General features: G+C 42.4%; 1 long non-coding RNA gene across 2 annotated transcripts in view; it reads left to right on the top strand.

Annotated features, from left to right (window-relative positions):
* Positions 1 to 27,962, top strand: part of LOC115462269 — a 373,244-nt gene that overhangs the window by 187,223 nt on the left and 158,059 nt on the right. For both annotated transcript variants that reach the window (XR_003940799.1, XR_003940798.1), the window contains one exon: positions 15,066 to 15,305. This is a non-coding gene — a long non-coding RNA (uncharacterized LOC115462269). The remainder of the gene's footprint in view (positions 1 to 15,065; positions 15,306 to 27,962) is intronic.

The raw sequence follows: 27,962 nt of genomic DNA, 5'->3' as shown, positions 1-27,962 counted from the left end.
CAATTGAACTGTTTGTGCATGGCGCATCTGCCTCCTGACTTTGCTAACTTTCTGTGTTTAAAAGTAACTCTAACTATAGTTACTTTTTGTGCAGTGCATATACATGTACAGATACAATAATGAGTTACTGTCTCGGTGATCTAAGTGAGTACTAGTACACAGGGACATTATGCAGGCAATTCTATAAACACTGTGCCAACATTTACCATATATACAGGCTCATTTTCAAAAGAGAAAAACATCCAAAAAGTGACATAAGTCTGCATTTGGACGTTTTTCTCACAAAAACATCCAAATAGGTATTTTCAAAACCTATTTTTAGACGTTTTCCTCTGAAGTCCATCAGAAGTATGTCCAAATGTCAAGGAGGTGTGCCAGGGGCGTGTTCAGGGCTCAACTTGGGCGTTCCTAGGACTTAGACGTTTTTCAGCCATAATGGAACAAAACAAAAATGTCCAGGAATTTTGAGCTAGACCTGTTTTTATAATGAATAGCTACAGTGGGAATTGAACCCACTTCCCCAGGATCAAAGTCCACTGCACTAACTACTAGGCTACTCCTCCACTCCAGGGCCATGCCGATGCGGTAAGCGGGGTAAGCGCCGCAGGGGGGCGCCCACCTCTGGAGGGCGCTGCCGCGGTGCTTACCCTTGCCCTGCGCCGCCGAGGACTTTAAATCTTTTATCTCAGTTGCAGCAGCGTCAGTGAAAGCACTGCCGACGTCTCCCTTCCCTTGCACTCATTGGTTCCCTCAGTGTCCCGCCTTCTTCTGACGTCAGAAGAAGGCGGACACTGAGGGAACCAAGAGCGCGAAGGGAAGGGAGACGTCGGCAGCGCTCCGCTTTCACTGATGCTGCTGCGACCGGAAGTAAAAGATTTAAAGGCCCCAGGGCGCGGAGGAAAGAGCAGAGAGGCATGGATGGGAGGGCAGAGAGACAGGCATGGATGGGAGGGCATGGATGGGAGGGCAGAGAGGCATGGATGGGAGGGCAGCAGCAGGGCCCAGGGAGAGGACAAATTGCTGGAAGGGGAGGGGAGAGAGAAGGATTGCTAGCTATGGATGCAGCAGGGAAGGGCAGAGAGGGACAAGGATGGACATGGGGGCCCAGGGAGAGGACAATTTGCTGGAAATGGAGGGGAGGGGATAGAGGAGGATTGCTGGCTATGGATGGAGGAGGGAAGGGCAGAGAGGGACAAGGATGGACATGGGGGCCCAGGGAGAGGACAATTTGCTGGAAATGGAGGGGAGAGAGGAGGATTGCTGGCTATGGATGGAGGAGGGAAGGGCAGAGAGGGACAAGGATGGACATGGGGGCCCAGGGAGAGGACAAATTGCTGGAAATGGAGGGGAGGGGAGAGAGGAGGATTGCTGGCTATGGATGGAGGAGGGAAGGGCAGAGAGGGACAAGGATGGACATGGGGGCCCAGGGAGAGGACAAATTGCTGGAAATGGAGGGGAGGGGAGGAGGATTGCTGGCTATGGATGGAGGAGGGAAGGGCAGAGAGGGACAAGGATGGACGTGGATGGGAGGACAGGACCCAGGGAGAGAGAAGAAATTGCTGGAAATGGATATAGAGCAAGAAATGAAGAAGAAAGGAGGAAAGTAAAGAAATAAATGGAAAGGAAGCCCTGGAAATGGAGTTAAGAGGACAGATAGCAGCAGACTCAGATACTGGGCCAGCATGATCGGAAAAAGAAAGTCACCAGACAACAAAGGTAGAAAAAAAATCATTTTATTTTCATTTTAGCGTTTGGAATATGTCCACTTTGAGAATTTACATCTGTTATCTTATTTTGCAATGTATAGCAATTTGTTTCTAAGAATATTGCTGACAATTCCTGTCAGTGTGGCAAGTGGTGAGTGATCATTTTTACCGGGGGGGGGGGGGGGGGGCGCCAACTGATAGTCTGCAGGGGGGCGCCAGAGACCCTAGGCACGGCCCTGCTCCACTCCACACAAAAGGTGTCCCAAATCGACCAGATGAACATTGGAGGGAATCGGGGATCACCTCCCCTTACTCCCCCAGTGGTCACTATCTCCCTTCCACCCCAAAAATGTGATTAAAAATATTACTTGCCAGCCTCTATATCAGCCTCAGATGTTATACTCAGGTCCATTAGAATAGCATGCAGGTCCCTGGGGTAGTCTACTAGTGGTGCAGTGCACTGCAGACAGGTGGACCCAGGCTTCTACCCCCCCCCCCCCCCCGACTTGTTACACTTGTGGAGGAAACTACCCACATATTGGTGCTCCCTTCACCTGTAAGAGCTATGGTAGTGGTGTACAGTTGGGGGTAGTGAGTTTTGGGGAGCTCAGCAGACAAGGTAAGGGAGCAATGGTGAGATGTGTACCTGGGAGCATTTTATAAAGTCCACTGCAGTGCCCCCAAGGACACTTGCCCCCAAGGACAATAGACACAAGGCTCAGGCTCAGATGTTATAAACAAAAAATAGAAAGCTTGGCATCAGGTGGATGTCGTGTTCTCGAGGACCTTGGCATTCTGTCAGGCTTCTTCCCCGGGAACCCTGGGTACGTGAGTCCTTGGACCACGGCCGAGGAGCGGCAGTGGCAGGCAAGATCACCTTTGGAGCAGAGAAGAGACAAGGCTGGACTGGAACCCCGGACTGGAGTCCTGCAGTGGAACACTCGGGACTGGAATGCACCGGACCGGAACACACTGGAGTAGGCTTCACCTACGCTTAGCTGCCTTTCCCTGAGGGTTGAGCCCTCAGGTTCGAGCAGCCGGTAGGGCTTACAGGAAAACCAGAACTGGAACCAGCAACAGGAACAACCGGAGTCAAGATCCAGCAATGCTCCCAGGTACCTAGGCTAACATGAGACAGGCAGGCAGGGAATGTCCAGGTTCTGGCAAACGTCCGAGACAGGTGGCTGGCAGAGAAGATCTGAGTACAGGCAATAGGCAGAGACAGGTGGCTGGCAGAGAATAACTGAGTATAGGCAATAGGCAGAGGCAGGCGTGGTCAGGTTCAAAGCAGGAGTCTCTGGGCAGGCGGCTAGCAGAGCAGTAGATAGGTACAGGCAAGGGTCAGAACCAATAGCAAGACTAGGGCTGGAGCTCCAGTAACAAGGAGAACTGGCAAAGGACAAGACTAGGGCTGAAGCTCCAGAAACCAAGAAAACCCCACCGGGGAAAACCAGAGGCTAAACTCAGGAGACCTAGAAGCTGTACACAAGCTAACAAGCAGAGCAGTGCCCAAGCTAACTAGGCAAACACTAGGAACTCACACAGAGCAAACACAGAAGAACTAGTAAAGCTGTACACAGGCTACCAAGCAAGGCTGTGCCCAAGCTAACTAGTCAAACACTAGGCAATCACACAGAACTGGACAATGTAGCAGTGCACAGAGCACTCTAGCATACCAGGGACCTTATACGATGCAAAGGCCAAGGCTGCAGTCTCTAAGTGATTAATAAAGCCCTTCAACACCAGAGACACAGCTGCAGCAATCTCTAAGTAACTACGGAGGCTGTTCAGGCACAAACCACAGAGCAGGCAGAAAGCACAGTGAAACACAGAGAGGCTTCCCACACCCAGGTGTAGTGTAGTGAAGCAATTAGAGTCATGCTGGAAGCAGCCAGCACACACACAGAGAGAGAGAGAGAGACAGAGAGAGAGAGAGAGAGAGAGAGAGAGCTAACCCAGGCAACACCCACAGGTGCAGTATAGTGAGGCAATTAGTGTCATTCTGCTGGATGCAGCCAGCACAGAGAGCCAGAGCTAGCTCAGAAAGGACAGACAGAAGAAACAGGAGCCAGCTAGGAAGCTGACCCCCAGGAACAAGGTGAGGGTGGTCATGGCCACAGACGTGACAGTAGAATAGTGAAAAAGTGACATCCCAGGAAAGCAATAGGGTACTATTGCTTTCCTGGGATGTCACTTTTTCACTATTCTACCTGATGCCAAGCTTTCTATTTTTTGTTTATAACATCTGAGCCTTGTGTCTATTGTTTATCAGTAGATTTGGGCTTTGAATTCAGATCTATAGATAAAAAGGAGGTCTCATTACATATATCTAAATACCAGAGTGATATTTTTCCTTAATTATCTGTCCCAATGCAACTGAAGCTTTTACCTCCTCAGTGCATGTAAATGGTTTCATCCCTGTGTGGATTCTTTGATGCTGTGTGAGACTTTCTTTTAAACCTCCTCAGTGCATGTAAATGGTTTCATCCCTGTGTGGATTCTTTGATGCTGTGTGAGACTTTCTTTTAAACCAAAGCTTTTTCCACACTCTATACATGCAAATGGTTTCTCTCCTGTGTAGACTCTTTGATGCTGTGTGAGACTTTCTTTTAAACCAAAGCTTTTTCCACACTCTATACATGCAAATGGTTTCTCTCCTGTGTAGACTCTTTTGATGCACTTTGAGATTTACATTACAACAAAAGCTTTTACCACACTTAGAACATGTGATTGGTTTCACTCTATTGTGGATTTTCTTGTGTATTCTGTATGCTTTGCATTTGGACGTTTTTTGTTTGAAAATGGACCAAAAAATAAAACGTCCAAATCACAAAACGTTTTTTCAAACAGTATTTTCAAAAAGGAAAGATAAACGGTTTTATTGTTGTTGTTGAAAATGACCTACTTTTCTGTTCGGAATTTGAACGTTTTTGTAAAACGTCCAAATTCAGACTTAGATGTCATATCGAAAATGCCCCTCCGTATATACTCAAATATAAACCCATCCACATATAAACCAAGAAAAGTTTTCCCTAAAAAAAAGGGTGGGGGGAGAATGTTAGTTTGAATATAAATTGATGGTTTATATTTAAATAATGCTCTCTCTCCTTCCTTTTCTTGTTTCCCTGTGGTTGTAATTAGCATATGCAAAGGTCTGTGGGACAAAGTCTTTGGCCACACTTAATTGCAGTGAGCTCACCCAAGACTGTCTCAACTCCTGTAAGTCCTTGGTTTACATCACAAATCATGGGACACAAACTCTGTAAAATCATTGGCCAGGCTATATTCTACTTACATCTATAGGAGCCAATTTTTCAAAATTATTGGGGGTGCTAAATGGAATGGAAATAACCCCTCCCTGGACACACACAAAGAATTCTCTCAGTATTGGGGGCGCCCAAGCACCCACAAGGCTGGCTCCTATGCTTACATCTGCAAGTTAGAGGGGGGTTCAGGACAAATTTTAATAACTAAAAGAATTCCAGTAAGGTGTATATCTATTTATAAGGTTTATATGAATGAGGAACAATGCTTGGAGTTGGCCCACTTTTTTTCAGCATGACCAGGAGTACTAAAGGCTAAGGCATAGTCTACATCTTTAGAGGAATCAGTTTTCTTTGGATCTTCATTCAAAAATTCTGGGGGTGGAGATGGACCATCTATTGTCTATGCACTGTCACACTCAATCTATTATTATTTTATAATGTTGAGAAAGCTGAGGATTTTCCAAAAATATTTTAACATTGAAGTTTTTAGAACCCTGGTCCAGTCTCTAATTCTTTCTAGGCTGGATTCTCACGCTAGCTGTCTGCTCTAAATTACTTATCCACCATTTATAATTGGTACAGAATTCTGCTGTTAGATTGATTTTTGGACTATCTCAATTTGTGTCACTTCAATCTTATTGCAAATTTCATTGGTTACCAGTCACTGAGAGAATTCAGTTTAAGGGCCCTGTTTACTAAAGCGTGTTAGTGTTTTTAACGTGCCTACAATTAGCGTGTGTGCTAAGTGTAGGCACCTATAGGGATATTGTAGGTACATACTTAGTTAACACGCATAGGTTAACATGTTAAACACGCTAACGTGCTTATAACACGGCTTACTAAACTGGGCCCTAAATTAGGGATTACTACCTTTAAAAATTCTTACGGGGGAAATTCCTGATTACATGTGACAGAACAGTGTGTTTTAAGCTTGTAAAACTGCCTTAATTCTTGAAGTGAATTTCTCTAGTTTGGCCAGCAGGTGGTGCATGCTATGTTTTAAGCTATTACAAAGAACTGACCTTTCCTTCTTTAGTTAACACAGAGAAAGGTGTAGTGCTGTAGTGCTGTAACCAGCTATTTCAAATGTTGTTGTTCTGGGCTCTGATTGGCCTGGAGTTGAAGTTACACAGAAGTTACTGGTTTAGTCAGCCAGTAAGACAAGAGAGTAGAACCTCTTTGCTGAGGCTCGGTGAACAGTTATATGTCCTGATCTTCCCAGGTACTAATTAGTTAGTATACAAATGTTTAGTTAGTGTTATAATTGATCCATATTTCAGTTACCTATTGTTGTGCTGATTGCACTTTTTATGTTTCACTGTTCAATATTTTTATGACAAACACTGCCTGTCTGGACTGATAAAGAATCCTGTTGGTTTGTGTGTTAGGTCTGTGAGGTCTTTCTGGGAACTGTGGGACCACTAGGCATGTGGCCTCCAGTAACCTAGAAATCACTGGAGATAATTTGACAGCGGGAGATTCGCCCGGAGGAAGGTGTTAGTGGCAGGTTCAGGCGAACCTGAGCTGTGCTGGGGATAGACCCTCTAAGTGGCCGTGAGGTAACCCCAGACAGGTGGCTAGGCCTTTTGTGACAGATGTAGAATCTAGTATCTTTGTTAGGAGGACTTTCTAGATATAATACTCGTAATATTTTTCAACTTAGATTTCCAATGAACAAGGATCTAAAATCAACCAAAATCTCACTGTCTATTCAGTATCAGTTAGCTAATTTGTGGAACCGACTTCCAGTGTCCTAGAGGTCTTGAACTCATTATCTTCAATTCAGAAAATATCTAAAAGCTTTTTTATTTTGCAAGGTGGGTTTATCTAATGCTTAATTTATATTTTGTAAGGTGGGTCTATTTAATGTTTAATAAAGGTTATTAGTTTGCTGTAATTATTTGTAACTTCTGCATTGATTGGTCCAGCTCTTGATCACTGTAATCTGTTGAACTGAATAGGTATAGGTGGAATACAAGAATTGGCATGGCATAACATAACATGTACATAAACCTACTTCCTAGTTCATTATTTCTGCTTGCATAGGTTAATATTTTTGGTAATTTCTAACATCTGCTCCAGATATACTTGCATGGCATAGGTACACACCTTTCTTAACAGAGAGTGCATGTCCTATTTAATATCTAATTTTTAAAATCTTAACATTTAATTCTTAATATTCCCTTCTGAACTGGGGGCACTGTTGTTTTCATATATGTCTATATCTGTTTTCCCCCTATGATCACACATAGGAGCATCAATTCCATGCTAAGCAAATCAATCTGAGAAGGAGTGCTTGATCCTTCCATCATGATCTGTTGCACCAGCAGTGGTTAGCCCTGAGAAGTAAGTAACCAATTATCAGTCGATTTTGGAGAACAGACTATTTCAAAACTATGAGTTTCTTGAGTTAAAGCTGTAATAAGAGAAGAGGTGAGATTGATAGTCTCAGCTAAGGCACAAACTAAATTTGTTGATACAAGATGTACATAAAGCCTGGTACTCCAACTAAAGAAACTTCTGTTTCTGAAAAAAGTACAAATTGTAATATGCTGCTTTTTCTTATACATTCAAATGTATTTTATAGTTTCATCCTGTCAAGAACTTACCGCACCTAAGAGAAGAGACAAATGAGGGGAGATATGATTGAGGTCTACAAAATCCTGAGTGATCTAGAACAAGTAGAAGTAAATCAAATTTTTTTACTCATTCCAAAAGTACAAAGACTAGGGGACACTCGAGGAAGTTACATGGAAATACTTTTAAAACAAATGGGAGGTAATATTTTTTTTTCAATCAATGAATAGATAAGCTCTGGAACTCTTTGCCAGAGGATGTAGTAACAGCAGTTAGTGTATCTGGGTTTAAAAAAAGGTTTGGATAAATTCCTGGAGGAAAATTCCATAGTTTTCTATTGAGACAGACATGGGGAAGCAACTGCTTACCCCGGGATAGGTAGCATGGAATATTGCTGCTGCTATTTGGGTTTCTGCCAGGTACTTGTGACCTGGCTTGGCCACTCTTTGGAAAACAGGATATTGGGCTAGATGGACCATTGGTCTGACCCAGTATGGCTACTGTTATGTTCTAAGAATTCAACAAATTCTTAACTTCTAAGACCTGCTGTCCTAGGTCTTTGACCAGTGCAGACTAGGTTATTCTACTACTACTACTTTTCACTTCTATAGTGCTACAAGGCATACGCAGCGCTGTATACCATATACATAAAGACAGTCCCTGCTCAAAGAGCTCACAATCTAAATAAGACAGGTAACAGACAGAACAACTAAGAGGCAAGGGGAATTAAAGAGGAGGGGATAAAAGGTATAGGCAAGTGAGCAGTGGTTAGGACTCAAAAGCAGTGTCAAAGAACTTCTTCAGGCTGTGCTCACAAGTAGTGGCGTTGGAGTCTGGGTTGACCATACTGGAATCTCTTACGCTTTCACGTTCGGCATTCCATTCCCTAATCCAGAAGCTTCCACTTCTGGATGAGGAAAATGGTTGAGTACCAGTCATGAGGCAGCATCTATTAAATTACCCATGGCTTATGCAGTATAGCAAAGAGAGGGAACAAAGTACAAACAAAAGTCCAAGCAGCAAAACAAAAAGTACCAGGAGCCTTAAAAAAAAAAGGAATAAAAGCTTTAATCAAACGTTTAGATGAAACAATCATAAAAGTGGACCCGACACGGTCCGTGTTTCGGCACACAGCGCCTGCGTCAGGGGTCGCGAGGTGTAGCACAGAGCTTTCGGATGTGGACTTGAAACGGTATGCTGTACCACCGTGCTATCTCTTCATACAATATCAAGTGGAAATATACTCTCACGAGTGAACTTATCTCGTGACCGGAATAAGTTCACTCGTGAGAGTATATTTCCGCTTGATACTGTATGAAGGGATTGCATGGTGGTACAGCATACTGTTTCAAATTCACATCCGAAAGCTCTGTGCTACACCTCGCGACCCCTGATGCAGGCGCTATGCGCCGAAACACGGACCGTGTCGGGTCCACTTTTATGATTGTTTCATCTAAACATTTGATTAAAACTTTTATTCCTTTTTTTTTTAAGGCTCCTTGTACTTTTTGTTTTGCTGCTTGAATTACCCATGGCTCCCATACCTTATCAGCAGGTGGTATCTTCATTTCCTTCACTTTACTTGTGTCAGGTCCCACTTCAGCTGGGCAGTAAGGAGAACAGGAAGAGAGTTTTTCTTGAAGTGGGCTCAAAATATGGAACAGACATAAGATTCAAGATAGAATTACAGTCAGTAAAATACACAAGTCTTTCATCTGACCTATCGCTTTTTCCTAACCCTTTACAAATTGAGTAATAATTCCAATAATATACACAGAACAATACTTAAGTTGCTAAGGAAAGAATAACTCCTAAATCAATAACTGAAATAAGTTCTCAAATGTAAGAAAAACAAAAAGAAGCTGTAAAGGTTCAGTCCCATAACATTTTGCAGCGAAACACTTCTCTGTGTTCTTTTTACTTATATTTATTAATTTTATCTCTGTCATGGTTATCCATTAATCACAAGGTTCAATATAAATGCCTTAAGTTGTTTACTCATTTTTTTCACTTCCTCTTCAGTAATTCAACTCTTGTATATTGCTGTGTCCTTTGTAATCCCAATAGTATAATCTGACTTCTCTGTGTGCCAGCTAGCAACATTTTTAATATTGCAGTTTCTGATCATACAAGAGGAGCTTATGAGACTGAGAGACTGGGCATCCAGTGGCAGATGACGTTTAATGTCAGCAAATGCAAAGTGATGCATGTGGGAAAGAGGAACCCGAACAATAGCTACGTAATGCAAGGTTCCACATTAAGAGTCACCAACCAGGAAAGGGATCTAGGTATCATCGTGGATGATACGTTGAAACCCTCTGCTCAATATGCGGCAGCGGCTAAGAAAGTAAATAGGTGTATTAGGAAAGGAATGGAAAACAAAATGAGGATATTATAATGCCTTTGTATTGCTCCATGGTGTGACCACAGCTTGAATATTGGTGTGCAGTTCAGGTCACCGCATCTCAAAAAAAGATATGGTGAAATTAGAAAAGGGGTAGGCGTGAATCGATTGTTTACTGTTTCCAAAAATACTAGAACTAGGGGGCACGCAATGAAACTAGTAGTAAATTTAAATTAAAAGAGGTAAATTTAAAAACGAATCTGAGAAAATATTTCTTCACTCAACAAGTAATTAAATTCTGGAATTCATTGCCAGAGAATGTAGTAAAAGCAGTTAGCAGGGTTTAAAAAGGTTTGGAGATATCCAAGATGGCGACAGTATGAGACGCGTCCCATCTTCCTCCTCGAATACTGCAGAAGAGAGCTCCTCACTTGAACCCCGCGATGGGGAAAAGGAGAGGCAAGGTCAGGGAGATTCCCTCTACCCCTGGCAGGTCTGGCCAACTTCGGCAGGCCACGATGGATAAGTTTGGAGTGACACTGGGTCCCGGGAAGGTTTCCACCCCTGCTGCTAAGGCTAGCATTTCGACGCTCGCTGACAGTGTAGATGGGGCTTCTCTCAGCCCAGTCGAACGTGTGGCTGCTCCCCAACCAGGAAGTGGAACTCTACAAGCAGTCCTGTTGCTCTACCCCGAAGTGGAAATCAGAGCGGGCAGGGAAGGAACTTGCCTGAGACGAGAAGAGAACTGAATGCTAACAGCTTGGGAGACCCAGTGGTGATTTCTGCTCCTGTACTGCTTCCACAGACAATGAATATTCTGGAACAAGCTGCTAAAGCAACTCTTCCTGATTTTTCATTAGGGAAAATGGAAAAGCCAGCCGTAGTAACGTTAGAGTCACTTTGGGACTAACTTTACTACTCACTCCTCCATACAAACTTTGGTAACTAAGAATACTGAATTAGTTAAGACTATCAGAGACTGCATTGGATTCAATTACAAACTAACAAATATCAAGCCGCGGAAGTAAAATGCCTAGATGAAAGAACTCAAAAAAATGGAACCTTTTGGTCAAACTCTGCTTAGAGAAAATAATTTACTTTCAGATAGTTGGAATATTTAGAAAATCAGTCCAAAATGCTTAATTTGAGACTAATAAATTTCCCGAGGTCACCATTAATTACACCAATACAGATGGTAAAGAAATATCTAGTGGAAATATTGGGTATGTCAGAAAATTCACTACCACCAATAACCCGAGCATTTTATTTGCAAAACTGATCCCAAATTGGTATCAGGAAAAGTACATCCCCAATGAGGTGAAGTGATGAATCTGACTACTTTTTTGGAATCATCTTTAGAACTCATAACGCAAAGAGTGACATTATTAGTATCTTTTGCCCTGGAAATAGATAGGGATGCAGTACTGAGACTTTCCCTGAGACATTTAGATTCAGTTATTTTGGGCTGTAAAGTAAGAGTATATCCAGATTTATCCAGAGAAACACAGAAGAGGTGCAAGGCGTTTTTAGCTTTGCGCACGAGGACTTTGGTAATAGGAGCAAGTTTCTTATTAAAATTTCCTTGTATTTGTCGAATTGTGTTTCATTTTAAATAGTTTCAATTTTTTGATCCCAAACAATTAGAATTTCTAGTAAGCAGGGAAGAAGTTAATGTAGTAGTTTAGTCGCAAATGTAACACTGTATGGCAGACTTGGAGTGAACCACCTAGGAAAGATGCTTCATTATGAATTATTTACTATGTATAAATATTCATTTAGATTAATTTCTTAATCTTACACCTTGGATCAATTTCCAAAATATTTTTGTGGTCGATAGTGAAGAAAAATAAAAGTAATTATTTACTTATTTTATTTAATTATTATTTCCAAAATTGTGTATTATCACTCATAAGTGTGAATTATGTTTGTTAAAGTTTAATAAAGCAAATAAAAAAAAATAAAAGGTTTGGATAGCTTTCTAAAACAAAAGGCCATAAGCCATTATTAAAATGGACTTGGGGGGAAATTCCACTGCTTATTTCTAGAATAAGCAGCATAAAATGTATTGCACTGTTTTGGGATCTTGGCCAGGTACTTGTGACCTGGATTGGCCACTGTTGGAAACAGGATGCTGGGCTTGATGGACATTCGGTCTGTCCCAGTATGGCAATACTTATGTACTTATTTGTTTTGATGCCACAGGCACAAAACCAAATCCTGCTTATTTCATATTATATTAACTGATAACTGTTATAGTATTTATAGCACACTTTACTATCATAGGACTCCATTTATAAAGCTGCACAACTGATTAGTGGCACGCTGAATGCAAAGAAGCCCATAGGAATAGAATGGGTTACTTTGCATTCTTCAAGCTGCTAACTGTAGTTTAGCTTTGTAACAGGAGCCCTTAACATGCTGCTGGTGATGACTTTGGAACATTGCTTGAATGTAGTGGATCTAGATTTGGGCATACATCTGTTATCTTGCATACTCAACTCTGTATACGATTATAGTCTGGAGAGACTTGAGAATTATAATCAACAGGAGGAGCAGTATATTAGTGCAACACTGTATTATTGTTGAATAAAACCAACCCTACTACTAGAAGGAAGGGTGTTAAAACTTGTTCATCCTTAAGAGTGGCACGTCTAGCATTTTCATTGCTGCAGGTTGGTCACATTTTGAAGGTGGTGGTACTTGGAGAGAGTGGATGCATCTTGGTTGATGGGATGGGGACAAGATGTGTCTAATTCATAGTTAACTTTTAGTTTTCTTGTAGGGAATGTTAGAGTGGAGAGCTGTGACATGTTTTTGTTGAGATTTGATATACCACCTTAAAAAAAAACCAACCATGATTCAAAGCGGTGTACAGAAGGTAAAAATATGAAAAGGAACTACATCCATCAGATATTATGGTTTGCTAAGGACAGAAAAGGCAGTTTTGAGAAATCAGGAGAGATCCTTGAGCTTATAAAGAACTGAGTATTAATCATACCAAACTTCTAGAGTTTTCCTTCCATGGTTACAGTAAAATCAGAAATGGAGGCAGTGCTGCTTGCTATGGGATTTAGCACAGCAACACTTTTGTGCTTTCTGTGTGGGTTCTGTTCCTGTGAAACTGGATGGAAAATTTTGCAGTTGGTCACCTCAACTACCCAGCAATGCAACTGGTTTTCATATACCACTAGGGGGCCCTTTTAAGCCGCGTAATCATTTACTTGTGCCCAACACGCGCCAAAATGGAGTTACCACATGTCCTACCGCGTGGCTCTTGTAATTCATTTTTGGTGCGGCAGCCGAAAAATATTTATTTTCTGCTGCACACATCGGATGCGCGCCAGTGGAATTTGGCGTTCGTAGGTCATTACCACCCGGTTACCGCATGAGACTTTACCGCTAGGTCAGGGGTAGGCAACTCCGGTCCGCGAGAGCTGCAGGTCATGTTTTCAGGATATCCACAATGAATATGCAGGAGATAGATTTGTATACCATGGAGGCAGTGCTTGCAAATCTATCTCCTACATATTCATTGTGGATATCCTGAAAACCTGACCTGCCTGCGGCTCTCGAGGACCGGAGTTGCCTACCCCTGCGTTAGGTCAATGTCTTGTGGTAAGATCTCAGACCCCAAATGGGGTGCATGGCAATTTTGATTTTGTCGTATGTCCATTTTTGGCAAAAAGTTTTAAAAAAGGCCTTTTCAACAGGTGTGCTGAAAAATGATTCTGTGCACGCCCAAAACCCACGCCTACACTACCACAGGCTATTTTTTCAGCGCACCTTAGTAAAAGTACCAAATGCCTTTTGCATTGAAATTAAGGCACCTGTAGTTAATCCTATATAATAAAAAGCACCTCCAATGTTCTGAAGCTGACTCCGTGCACTGTGGCAGTGTAGGATTCGTAAGTCTATAGTTCAAGCGTTTCATTGGCTCTCACTGTCCTGCAATGTCACAGTGCCATGGAGTCAGCTTCAGAACGTTGGAGGGCTTTTTCACAGCTGGTCCACTGCCCCCGCCCAACTGCCTTGCGCATATTTCACACACCCCAGTATCTCCCTCCGGAGTGTCAGGGCCCCCTCCCTCCGAGTTTCAGGGTCCCACTCCCTCCCGTTTCCTGAGTTTCAAGGTATCCCTCCCTCCCAGTTTCCCAAGTTTCAAGGTCTCCCTGCCAGTTCCAGGATCGATCCCCCTCGCTCCCAGTTCCAGGGTCGTCAATCCTCCCATCCAGTGCCAGCCCCCCTCCTTCCGAATTTTAGAAGTCTCACTTACCCAGTCGGAGTTCCTCCCTCCTCCCTCCCTCCCGTCCAGTGCTAGCCCCCCTCCTTCAGAATTTTAGAAGTCTCACTTACCCACATGTGTGGCCACATGGGAGGCTAGGAAGGTTCAAAGCTGACTCCCCAAAACAACAAATTTTGATACTGTTACTTCCAAGGCTTTGTCCTGTGCTTGAAATGTAACCATAGTCCTGGCTCATTCAGCTGGACTGATTAATAATATTTCCTCTATGGAAATAGTTTGAGGGCTCTAGTTGATGGTTCTGGCAATAGCAGTATAGGAGCAGAAAATATTTCAATTGCTCCAAAACTGAAACAGTAGAAACTCGCCATCTCTGCAGATGTAACATGCTCCTTTCTCGCAGTATCCTTGGTGAGCCTTCCCGTGTGCCTTGGGTGTTGTTTGACTGTTTCATTTGGGGGGGGGGGGGGGGGGGGCAAAGGATGGGGTGGGGCATATTAGCATATTAATTTGCAGTGAAGAAAATAGCACAGCGGGCTCGCCTCCAGCCTTTCCCTTCCTTCACATAGTGTCTCGCCCTAGTGTAAACAGGAACATGGGAGGAAGGCGGGGCACTGAGTTAGGGAAGGGAAAAGCTGGAGGCGAGCCTGCTGTGCTGTTTTCTTCACTGCCGTCACTGCGACTGAAAATAAAGGTTTAAACGCTGGGGGGGGGGCAGGAAGGAACGGAGAGGAGGGCTGTCGGGGAGCTGAGGGCGGGAAGGAGTGAATGAGAGCTGCCTGCAGCGTTGCACTGGCCATGCGTTTGGGGGGGGGGGGGGGCAATGCCACCTCCTCGCCCTCACCAAACTATGCCCATGCTTGGGTGCCTGCTAAAGCTAGTATTGACTTATTAACCAGAGTTCTTGATTCCATCTTTTTGTTTCATTTTAGGATCCCCATTATACTACTGTGTTCACAGTGCAACTTGCATATAGGGTACCTGGAGGCCAGTGGTCTACCTTGGAAAAGAAGGGGAAATCTATTCTCAGAACTCAAAGGAACTTCTGAATTGGGGAAAAGCTGGCACTGTTGAGGGTCCCTACTGCACCTCTAAAATTCACTCAGACTTTGCTGACTTAGTGTGGACAAAAACATCTCTGGGATTGTGAGAGAACACCGAGGGTCTGCAAGGTAAGTGTGCATTCTTACCTTTTATTTTACTTATGGCAAATATAAAACGTATAGGGGAGAAAAGCTAAAGAGAGAATCCTGGGGCCATAGAGCAAAAAAGTGTGCTGCTAAACAGTTGCAGCTATCTTGCTCTCAAGGCAGCACTTTTAAATTGAAGAGCCAAGAAAATACTCAACATAGCACCATTTTGACCTGCTTTTGACTCTGCAGTGATGCATTGAAAATCCAATATAGGTCTTTTTCTCTTACTCTGTACCAGGAATGCACAGCCTTGATCCTGGAGGGCTGCAACCCAGTTGAAGATTCAGGATTTCCACAATGAATATACAGCACATGAGATCTGTTTACCTGCACTGCCTCCATTGTAAGCAGAGAGATTGCATGCCATATTCATTTTGGAAATAGAATATAGGATATGACAGCAGATAAGGACCAAATGGCTCATCCATTCTGCCCTTCTTCAGTACCCACTAACTCCTCCTTTTCCTAAGGGATCCTACAGTGTCCTCGCAGCTGTCCAGGACCAGGCTGTGACCCCTTACTTTAAATGTTTTTCCTCCTTTTCATTGCTTGCAGTAGATGTGGGGCTACATTTTCAAAACACTTAAAAATACCATAGGTGCTTTGAAGATGAGCCCCTTAGTATCTCATCAGAAACAAAGCCAAGATAACAATAATTGGGGAGAGAGATGTATTTGGTAGCCTGTAACTGCACTTGTGTGAATACCAAAACTGAAAGGGAATTTTAAAATCCTGATCATTGTAGTAGGACTTTTAAAATCTTAGTCATGGTCCTATCTCCACCACCAAAATCCAAAGGATACAAAAATTAGGCATGCTGATATTTTTAGCAACAAGTTAATCTTGCTGCTTGAGAAAAGTGAAAATCAAATATCCTGACTTTGTTTTGTATTACAAAATATGATTATGGCACAGCAGGTATACAGCTGCCTGCCAGTTTGCACCTGTCATTCCTAAAAGCTATGAAAAGGCTGAAGCCAAACAACATATAGAGAATTTTTAAAGTGATGATGAACTGAATGGAATAAAAGAGAAATCATGCCTGAAAGTATCAGCATTAAAGTCATGATTATTGCCAGATATTTGAATTCTGACATGAGAGTAAGACCCTTCCCTCCAGGTATCCAGTCCATGGTCTTATCCACAAAGTTTTGCTTACTGTAGAAAATACACCAGTTAATTCAATTTGGCTGGGTCAACAGCATAGCACCACTCGCTTTTTCTGCGAAGACTCACATCATATGTTTTGTTACTAGATTTGATGACTTAGACTCAAACTGTTCATCCATTTTCTCTCTATCCTTTTGATTCCAGTCCATTGCTTAAATTATATCCCAACACATTACACTTGGCCCACAATACATTTTAATTTAGACCAAAATTGTAGTTCATTAATTTAAAAAAAAATTTATATCATAATTACATAGTCACCTTCTAATTTAGTTTATGAATTCAGCTAGACCATGAGATCTGAGAAGACTGAATATTACTAATACTGTATGGGGCTCATTTTCGAAAGAGAAAAAGTCCATAAAGTGTCGTAAAGTACATTTGGACGAATTTCTTCTCAAAACATCAAAATTGGTATTTTTGAAACCTGTTTTGCAAATGTCTGTCTATGCAATTTGCCTGCAATGTACAAATCACAAGAGGGCATGTAGATGGCATTTTGAAGGCGGCATTAGGGTGGGCTTATGGCGTGCCTAGCACTTGGATGATTTACAGCCATAATGGAACAAAATGAAAATGTCCAGAGCAAAAATCAAAATGGTTTGGTCTAGACCTGTTTTTATAACAAGGCACAAAAAGGTGCCCTAAATGACAAGATGACTACTGGAGGGAATCGGGGATGAACCCCTTACTCCCCACAGTGGTTACTGACCCCTTCCCACCCAAAACATTTGAATAAAATAGTACTTACCAGCCTCTATGAAAGCCTTGTTATATCCAGTTCCAGTACAGCAGCACGTAGGTCCTGGCATAGTTTAGTGATGGGTGCAGTGCACTGTAGACAGGTGAACCCAGGACCATACTCCCCTACCTGTTACACTTGTGGTGGAAACTGTGAGCTCTTCAGAACTCATTGGAACCCACTGTACCCATATACATTGGGAGTAATGTGTTTTAGTTGAGTTTTGTGGGGCTCAGCAGACAAGATAGGGAGCAACAGTGAGATGTGTACGTGGGAGCATTTATTTGAAGTCCAATGCACGTCTTATATTCCGCCTGAAACTGATATACTCATATCACCCCTCTCCTCAGGTCACTTCACTGGCTTCAGATCAGATACCGCATTCAGTTCAAGCTTCTTCTTCTTACCTACAAATGCACTCAGTCTGCAGCCCCTCATTACCTCTCTACCCTCATCTCCCCCTTACGTTCCCACCCGAAACCTCCGCCCACAGGACAAATCCCTCCTATCAGTACCCTTCGTCCACCACTGCCAAGTCCAGGCTCCGCCCATTCTGCCTCGCCTCACCTTATGCTTGGAATAATCTGTCCTGAGCCCATACGCCAAGCCCCCTCCCTACCCATCTTCAAATCCTTACTCAAAGCCCACCTCTTCAATGTGCTTTTGGCACCTAGCTTTTATACCTTTCAGGAAATCTAGACTGCCCCAGTTTGATGACTCCTACTTGTCTGATTGTACATTTGTCCTTTAGATTGTAACCCTAGTAGCGCTTTAGAAATGTTAAATAGTAATAGTAGTAGCAGCAGTGCTCCCTAGGGTGCCTCATTGCTCTTCTGGGATGTCTGGGGAAAAGTCTGCTAAAAATGCTGGCCCATCCTACATCCCAATGGTTTGTTTTCTCTGTTTTTCACTTGTACGTTTCATTTCTTTTCTTTTTTTTCTTTTTAAAGAAAATGGCCTGAAAAGATAAATGCAAGAGCACAAAACCCTGGTTGCAACAGTATTTTTTGAAAAAAAAAAAAAAGATGTTTGCGGTTTCAATGGCCAGTATTTAGCACAAAACATCCAAAGTCTGACTTAGACATCATGTCGAAAATGCCCCTCTTTCTCTCAAGTTGCTGCTATTACAGAATGAAGCAAAAATTCATCCTGATGTGTGTCTATCAGCCTTCAGAAGGTAAAGTCTTCATCAGGGAATCCTTAAACATTTACATCGGAATCTGAAGAGTTTTAGCATCCAGGATGGATAAACTCAAATTTTAAACATAATCAATGTTGGATATAGATGTTTGGAAATATATCATTTAATTGGTGTATATAATACTTAGAATTTCGGTATCTTCCAGATTGGATAATGCATGAACTGATTCTTTAAAATTTAATGTTTGATTTAAGAGCAAATGTGCAACAGAATTCCTAGAGGCAATACTTGCGTGGGAGAAACTGGAACAAAGTTGTGATATTTGTTAACCTCAACATGTCTCTTTTCCCTATGCATACCAGGGATAACACCCTAGAATTCACTCTTTCCCATTCTTCTTCCCTTCTTCATCCTTGCATGATTCTTTGTGTTGAGTTCCTTGGTCCTCATTATGTCCTCTCCATATTCTCTAGCTGCCCTCCCCCTCCTTTCCCACTTCTCTACCTCAATGTGTCCTGACCACAATGACATTCCTCCGTTACTTAGTTTGCTACCTTCTTTGTTACAGCTCTCCCACATTGGTCCCTTTCTCTCCCTGACCTTCATGACACCAATTTCACCCTCCTCCATTCCATTAACAGCATTTCCCGCTTTGTCCTTCTGCCTGTAGGCAGACTTCCCATGCTCCCTTGTATTTTGCTGAACACAGTTCTCAAAACCCAGCTAGAATGTGCATGGCACAGGAGTCATCCTCACTCTGCTCTCTCTTCATGTCCCGTTATCGCCATTATCGCTGCACTCTGTTCAAGACTAAGCAGAATTTTGCATGTCGCATCTCTACAGCTGCTAACAAGCTCCATGCCCTTTTTAACATTACTGAAACTGTAGCTCCTTCTGGCTTGACACCCCAATGCTATGATTCTGATCTATCTTCCCAATCACAACTTTGGGCTCCTACTGACAGAATAAAGTATAAACCCTTTGAGCCTCACTCTCCATTCCCTCTGCTTCTTCCACCGAAGACCCATTACTTCCGTCTTCGTCTTGACTGATTTATCCCCCCCCTGCAATCCCTCTCTCTTCCTGGAACTCTCTTCAACCCCTTTCCCTCTCTATGTTGAAACTAGCCCTCACAAACACCAACCCATCTTGTTCTGCTCGTGACCCTTGGCCAGCTCATCTTAAGTGACTAGTGCACCATGTTTTCCTCATCATTTTTCTCCCCCTAATTCAACTCAATGTCTGGAATCATGCTCTTTATTACCCCCCCTTTTTGAAGAAGCCTACCTTAGACCTGTCTAATCCTGCCAAATACAGGCCCATCTCGAACCTTCCCTTTTTCTCTAATGTCCTTGAAAAGAGTTTACACCACCAACTCTCCTTGTTCTTGGGACAAGACTTTGACTCTTCATCTCCCAACAAGCGTGTTGCAGAAAGACTCGCAGTACTGAAACTTTATTGGTTGGACTCTATGACTACATCAGAACCACGCTCGATCAATACTCCTCAATGGTAGCTGTCTTTCTTGACCGTTCCTCTCAGCCTTTGCATTTGCTAACTACCCTCTTTCGCATTCAACGCTGGCATTCTATAGAGATCTCTGGTATGGTCTTTCAATGGTTGCAGTTATTTTTCTAATCGTACCTGTTCTCACACCTACCCTCAACATTTTTCTTGCTCCCCTTCTTACCTTAGCGCAGATGAATAACTATTTGCCCTTCTGTTATGGTGATAATGTTCAATTTTCTATCGAGTTCTTCAACTCAATCCAATCTATCTGAACTTAACAGCTGTCTCACTGTCTCATGTGGCTTCAGGAACACCAGATTTTCTTAATTCAAAGAAATGTGAAGTAATTCACTTTCACAATCCTTATATAGCCACTCCTTCCTCTCCCCTCATCGACCAACTGCCCCTTGATTTCAAGAACTCTATCAAGATCTCGGGGTTCATTTTGATAGCCACCTTACTTTAAGTCCCAAATTGATGCTGTTGTTAAAGCCTCTTTCTTTGCTCTCCATCATATCCACACTATCTGCTGTGTTCTCCCGCTCCTGCAATTTGCTCCCTACTTCTCAGTATGACAATTACAAATTTGGATTACTGTTATTCACTGTAAGCCAGTTTATCCCTTATTCACTCAGGTAGTTGCAATTAATCCAGTTTACTGCTGTCTGGCTTCTCCAACCTCAAACCTTTTGATTATGTTACTCCCCTCCTTTGCCTGGTACAATGGTTGCTCCTCTCTGCATGCATCCATTTTAAACTTTTTTACCTCTCTTTTTCAAAGCTCATCTCCCATTTGCACCACACTATTTAGCTTGTCTCAGTACTCCCTACACTCTGGTGTGCACACTCCGCTCTTCCACTTCCTGCAACTCTCCTTGCCCCCCTCCCTCATTATCTGCCTTGATACCACTTGTACTGCTCTTTTCAGCTTTGCTGGGCTCAAGCTTGGAATTCTCTTCCCTATCATCTTAGTCTTGAAACCCTCCTACTCCTAAATTCAAACAACTTGAAAACTCATCTTTCACCCTTGTCTATCTTATAGCTCTTCATTTTCCTCCACATTACCCTTTCACTTCCCTGAATCCCTGCTAATTCCTCTTTTCTCTCGTTTCTTTTTCCGTTCTGTTTGTCCTTCTCATTTTCTTGGTTCTTCCCTTCTTCATTTCCTCCCCCTTTTTTTCCTCCTTTCTATCCCTCTTCCTCCTTTTTCCTCCATGGCAATATTGTGCTATTTTTTTTAATATAAACCGCATTAGCCCCCTTCATATGCAGGATATCAAGCCTATGTAATAAATAAATATGAACAATAAGGTAACAAGATGATATTTTCCCTCTCTGTACACACTGCTGTAAATTTAATATAATAATATCTTATACTGGGTGTATGTTCTTTATTTAAATATACATATTAACCTAGCCTGGAGCACCCCAGCCAGTCAGGTTTCAGGATATCCACAATGAATATTCTTGAGAGAGATTTGCATGGAGTTGAAGCTTGGTGATAAAGCAAATGAATCATATTCAGAATCTGTCCAGTAAACTCCTAACAGGCCAAAAACTGCCCAGAGAGAGGACTAGGAGATTGTATCAAAGGCCTTTTAGATTCAATCTGTGATAAAGTTTTGACATCTATCTGGCCTCTTATGCATGGTGAACATTTTGCTACAGCTTTCCGTCCCAAGACAAAACCAGCCTGATGCAGACCAACCAAACTGGGAACTATATCAGCCAAGCGATTGGCCAGAATTTTAATGTAAGTTTAATGTTGACATTTAGGAGAGAGAGGGGTCAGTATAAAGTCATCAATTGTGAATCTGTGCCTGATTTAAGGAGAGGGATAACGGTGTCTGGTAAAATGCTACATAGCAAAGAATGTCATACACCGTGAGTAATGTAGGGGTGACTTGAGTCAAAGTTTTATAATATTCTACTGGGAGGCCATCAGGACCCGGAGTATTACGGGAAGCAATAGTTTTAATTGCATAGCAAATCTCGTCTTCATTGAGAAGAGAATTAAGGAGAATCAAATCAGCCTCCTGTAATTGTGGAAGATAGATAATCTCTAGAAAGGCCATTTGGGTAGGGGAGTCACCTGTTGTACAGTATACACGGTGTTATAATAGTAAGCATTTAAGAAATAATTTCACCTCTTATGACTGCTTTTTCACTTCCCAAAATAAATATGGGTTATCTAAATGTTGTTTATTATTCAAGCCATACTCTTCCTACTTAGTGATAACATATTGGTGGAAGTTCACATCATCATAGAGATGCTTCGCCATACACCAAAGTGGACTGTGTTCTTTTTCAGTGACAGTAAGGTGACCATAGCATGATCAGATATACCCCCTGACATAATCTCTACACCATCAACTGCCGTAAAGGTCTGTTTAGAAATCAAGACATAATCCAACCGGCTCTCACTAAGATGAGCTCTAGAAATATGAGTGAACTGAATTCACTTGGATGAAGCACTTGCCAAATGTCAACTAAATTTACATAGAACATAACAAATCACTGCCCCCCCCCCCCAATGGGATCTGCCATCAGGGATCACAGAAGCTGTCTTCTATCCACTTCATGTCACCACGCATTAAAATCATCCCCAGGAGGATAGGACAAGATGAGTAAGGCAGCAAGGTGTTTCAATAGCAAGGGGGAAAAAAGAACTATTAGGGAGATTAGGGATACACAAAGAAACTAAGACATAAGGCTTCCCATAGGTCTTGTAGTGTACCATCATCCATCAGCCCTAATCATCATGATGTCTTTGAGCTCCTCAAAAGATATGCTTTTATTAATATTACAGTTCCTGCTTTCCTGGGATTGGGAGCAGTGGAATGATAAATATGGCCCACCCACTCCGCCTCAGTTAGCATGTTCACGTACAGGTAAATTGAGTCTCCTGAAGAAAATGCAATGCCAGTTCCCTGACGCCGGAACGCCTGATACATTTTTTTTCCTTTTAATGGGCAAATTGATTCTACAGACATTCCAAGTGATCAAATTAAGCAATGGCATTTGAGAACCCACATCCCAGCCTTGTGTCTCCACCCAAATGCATATAAATTCTCCAAAAGGAATAAGCCCCCTCCCCCCACACACATTCTACACATTCTCACACCAAACTCGCATCCCAACTCCAACCCTCTCTCTTCCCAACTCCCAAAGCCAGTAAACATTCCCCTGCTCCCGTCTCCCCTACAATCCCCTTCAATACAAAGAACATGTCATCTGTTAAGCCCTGTATGTATTGTAAGTCATCTCTCTTATCCAGCAATCACCACACATATGAAACAGAAAAGATTTAAATTGCTGCCAATAAAGTTCATGAAAACAGCTCTTAAGTAATAGTGAGTTCAAATGAATGTTGCTTCAGGCAATGTGCCCGACCAGGAACACGACGCCAGCATGGAGTTGGCATGCTGTTTGTTGAGACGGATGTTGTCTCTGGTTCTGGCTCGAGACCCATCTTCCACAAATGGGATCTGGCTTTCTTTGAAGTCTTACCACTAATCTGTAAAGAAAGTCCAAATGGAAATAACCAAAGGAATCCTGTTTAGAAGGAATAGATCCATGGAATCTTAGCGGAGATTGGGTGGCGACGCTGGTAAATGGGAAGCGAAACTGGTGCTGGTCAGACTTCTATGGTCTACGCCCTGATCGTGACTGAATAGATAGGGATGGGCTTGAGTGTAAATTTTAAGGGGCTTCGATGCTAGTTTCAGAACTTTGAGTACAAGAAGAATGCTGGGCAGACTTATATGGTCTGGGCCCTGAGAATGGCAAGGACAAATCAAACTTGGGTATGTGTGTGTGTATATGTGTATATGTTAATCACATATCAAGTAAAATGAGTTTATCTTGTTGGGCAGACTGGATGGACCATACAGGTCTTTATCTGCCGTCATTTCCTATGTTACTGTGTTATATCAAATGCGCTCTTGCCGTAGCAACAGCATGATATCCTGGAAATCATGCTGTTGTTCCAAAGTTGCACTGGATAAATCCTGATTAAAGTTGGTCCTTGCATTTTACTCCTCCTGCCTGGTGGGCTGCTTGGAATACCTTTTCCTTCACTGTAAAGGAGTGAAAACATGCCACAAGATCACAAGGCCTGTTGTTGTTTTGGGGGGCGGGGGGAGGGCATGTGTTTGAGTGCTCGATGTGCCCAATCTAAAACAATGTCAGACCTTATTGATTTATCACCCAGGAACGCTAAAAGATCAGCACGCACATTCTTGGGACTTCACTTCCCTAGCTGCAAAGGTCTAAAGTACAAACTAGTACATGCGTCCTGTTTTTCTTACATTGGCATGCAGCTGTGGAATGCATTACCACTGGATCTGAAAAATATTCACGACCTAATCAACTTTCGAAAATCTTTAAAGATTTTCCTTTATAACAAGACTTACCATAATAATCAATAGTAGGAATTCCAACACACCACTAATTACTTGATAATCTGTCTGCCTTCTGATTTATTGAATTGATTATATCCATTATGTTACACTTGTTATGATGTTTATTATAAGCCACATTGAGTCTGCAAACAGGTGGAAAATGTGGGATACAAATACAACAAATAAATAAATAAATGTCCACCGAAGCGCCTTCAGTGGGGAACACGTGTTGCAAGATAGCACAGCAAATCTCCCCAGACTATGAGATTGCAGTTTTCAGTCCCCTCAGGCCCCAGGACCCCGCGGATCCTAATATTATGGCATCGGGCTCTATTTTCCATATCCTCAACTTTCAGTCAGAGCCTCTAACAATGTCGCAGTATCAGCGCGTTGATTCTCAAGAGCATCCTATTTCTCCTGTGAAGTTTCTATTTTGTTGTTCCATCTTGGCTACATATGCTCCCAGATCTTCCAGGCCAGCACGCAGATCTTGAATGTGCATTTAAACTCAGTCATGCGGTTCGCAGCATTGCTCTTCAAATCTAATTTTAAATCGTTGCAAAAGTACCTGCGAGTCCCACTTTGTCAAGGGTGCTATACTCTGTCAACTGGGAATTCTTCTCCGACAGGTCAGCAAGCTCAGAATCACTCAAATCATGCCTGGACTGATCCATGTCACTGTGACCATGTGGTGTGTCACCTCTCGGCAGGGTGCCTGAAATTGTTTTATCTCTCCAGGGCACCAGCAAGCCATGCCAATCTATTTTGCAGTAGTTTTAGTGGTTAGGGCAGTGGATTTTGATCCTGGGAACTGGGTTTCATTTCCCACTGCACGCTCATGTCTCTGGGCAAGTCACTTAACGCTCCATTTCCCAAGGGTACAAATAAGTACCTGTATATACTATGTAAACCGCCTTGAATGTAGTTGCAGAAACCAAAGAAAGGCGGTATATCAAGTCCTATTTCTCTTTCCCCTTCACATTACCACAGCACAAAGGTAAGTTGCAAAATCAAGAAAGTGAAGATCCATTTACTGCCTTTTAGTCAGGGCTCAGACAGAGCTTCAGGCTGAGGCTGCCATCGTGACGATGTTACCAGAAGTCTTGCTGTGATTTTTAAAGATTTATTTTTAATTTCAATTTTGCAATTCATGATCATATTAAGAAAAACCCTTGTTAGCGTTATTGTTCAAATTATAAGCAAACTCTTAATTTTGGAATCCTAAACTTTGATGTTTTATTAATTTCTAATTATAGGAGCAATTTTCAGTAGAGTGCCTAGTTTAATATGCAAAGGTACTTTTACAATGCACACTTCCTCCTCATTTTAATCCTGCATGCACATTTTCATGCTTCGCATGCGAACTCGCATGTGTAAGTTACAGAATTCTGGCAGTTATGCATGCATCTTGATTGGATAATTAGGTATGAATTATTACGAACAGCCACTACTTGGTGATAATTGTAGTTAACTGGCACTAATTGACCCGAATTTGCAGTTTTGTGCATAGCTGCACTAAAGTGATATTCTATAACGTAAGCGTCTAAGTGCTACAGCGTGAAACTGTGGAAGGGTCATGGGCAGGGCAGGAATGTGCCAAGCACTTATGCGCAAAGCTTTTAGATACTGAGGATGCCATTGCAAAAGCCACACCTCTAGGTGGGGTTATATCACACGGAGGAATACTATAGCATGATGTGAATGGGAAGAAGTTGTTAGTATTTTGACTATTTCACATAATAGGTGCAATTATACAGAAGAGATTGAGGAGGGTGGTAAATATCGTTTAGACCTCTTCTCTGTGAGAGGTCTGGATAGCATTTATGGAAATTAAATGGAAATGAGACTTGATATACCGCCTTTCTGAGGTTTTTGCAACGACATTCAAAGCGGTTTACATATATTCAGGTGCTTATTTTGTACCAGGGGCAATGGAGGTTGTGACTTGCCCAGAGTCACAAGGAGCTGCAGTGGGAATCGAACTCAGTTCCCCAGGATCAAAGTTCACTGCACTAACCACTAGGCTACTCTTTCAGGACTCCTCCTCTAAATTCTGGCTTGTTCCCATGTCTCTTAAATTAATTACATTTGAATTAAACTGACTATTTGTTGGGCTGGATTAGTTTTACTAGGCTTTGATTTGTAGTCTATTGGTGACAAATGGATCAAGTGCATTTTGTGTACCTTTGTTCTTTGGCTTGCTTGAAATGCTGCGTCACAAGCAGAAGGCAGCTGAAGTCGGTTTAATCTAAAATTTTAATGGCTCTGGGTGCATCCATTTTTGAAGACCCACTCAGGAGATCAGACAGCACAACAACATCCATTAAGATTCAATTAGTAAAAATGAATGTATCGTAAAACTCCTAATAAAATCAGAGCATGCCAAGTGCTCAGTGTTGTTAAAAGGAATGTTTAGAGTACTGACAGTACATAATGGGCAAGCAGGAGATGTTTAGTGTTTCTCTTTCTTTTTGTTCCTAATATTTTGTTGTCACAGGCCAGTCCCTCTAGGTCAGCTCTCTGAGTCAGAAGCTCAGCACTATCTTCATTTCTCCACAGATGAGGCAGGATAGCAGTATAATATTTAAATGTTTTATTTATAACTTTAAGTGGATGCTTCTCTGTGGGCTTCTAATTAGCAACATTTACAACTAACATATAGCCCCCTTGCACAGTTTAAGCAGGCAATAAAGTTCTCTAATCACAGCTGTTCTGACACACTATGGTAGAGATTGCAGCCTGTAGATTTTAATGTGCCCAATAATTTCTCCTGTCAGCTTCTCAGTTGCTGACTGCAGAGCTTGGCTTTTCTACCTTTATATAACACAGGCTTTAACCTCTATCAGGAGGAAATGTTACTGACCAGGGACCGAGGATGAAATAACCTCTTGATTCAGGAGGTTATTTCATCCTTGGTCCCTGGTCAGTAATATTTCCTGCGAACATACTTACAGCCTGTGGCACTTTAATCCAGGTTATCTCAATCAGTTTGTCTGATTTCCCCAGCACAGACTCCTTTCCAGATATAAAAAATAGACACTGCCTCAATTCCTTAATAAAAAGTTGTAGCCAATATTTCTTGTCAAGCTGCTGCCGTTTGTTCACAGATGAAAGGCCGGGATTAGGACTGCATAAGACAACGCAAATAGGAGTGGAAGTGGGGTAGACCTTAAGAAGACTGCTACTGAGGAGCTAGCTAAAGTAAAGCTAGATAAAATGATGGAGCCTGAATGGGATACATCCAAGGGTACTGAAGGAACTTGGGGAAAGTTCTTGTGGCCCCACTCTTTGACTTTTCTTTTAGAGTCGGGAGTAGTCCTGGAGGGACTGGAGAAGGGCATGGGATCCTCTCCACAAAAGCTGAAGTAAGGAGGAGGTTGGGAATTACAGGCCAGTTAGACTGATCTATGTGATAGTAAATTAATGGAAACACTTCTAAATCAGAAGATAGTGAGGTTCTTGGAATTCAGTGGGGCGAAGGATGTTAAAAAACAAATGGAAGCGGTTGCAAAGAAAAGCTACGAGAATGGTATGGGATTTGCGTTCCAAGACGTTTGAGCAGAGACTTGCTGACCTGAACATGTATACCCTGGAGGAAAGGAGGAACAGGGGTGATATGGATACAGACGTTCAATACTTGAAAGGTATTAATTCTGCAAACAAATCTTTTC

This window comes from Microcaecilia unicolor, chromosome 2, assembly GCF_901765095.1.
Source record: "Microcaecilia unicolor chromosome 2, aMicUni1.1, whole genome shotgun sequence".
Lineage (NCBI taxonomy): Eukaryota > Metazoa > Chordata > Amphibia > Gymnophiona > Siphonopidae > Microcaecilia > Microcaecilia unicolor.
This window is presented reverse-complemented; position numbering and strand designations above follow the sequence as displayed.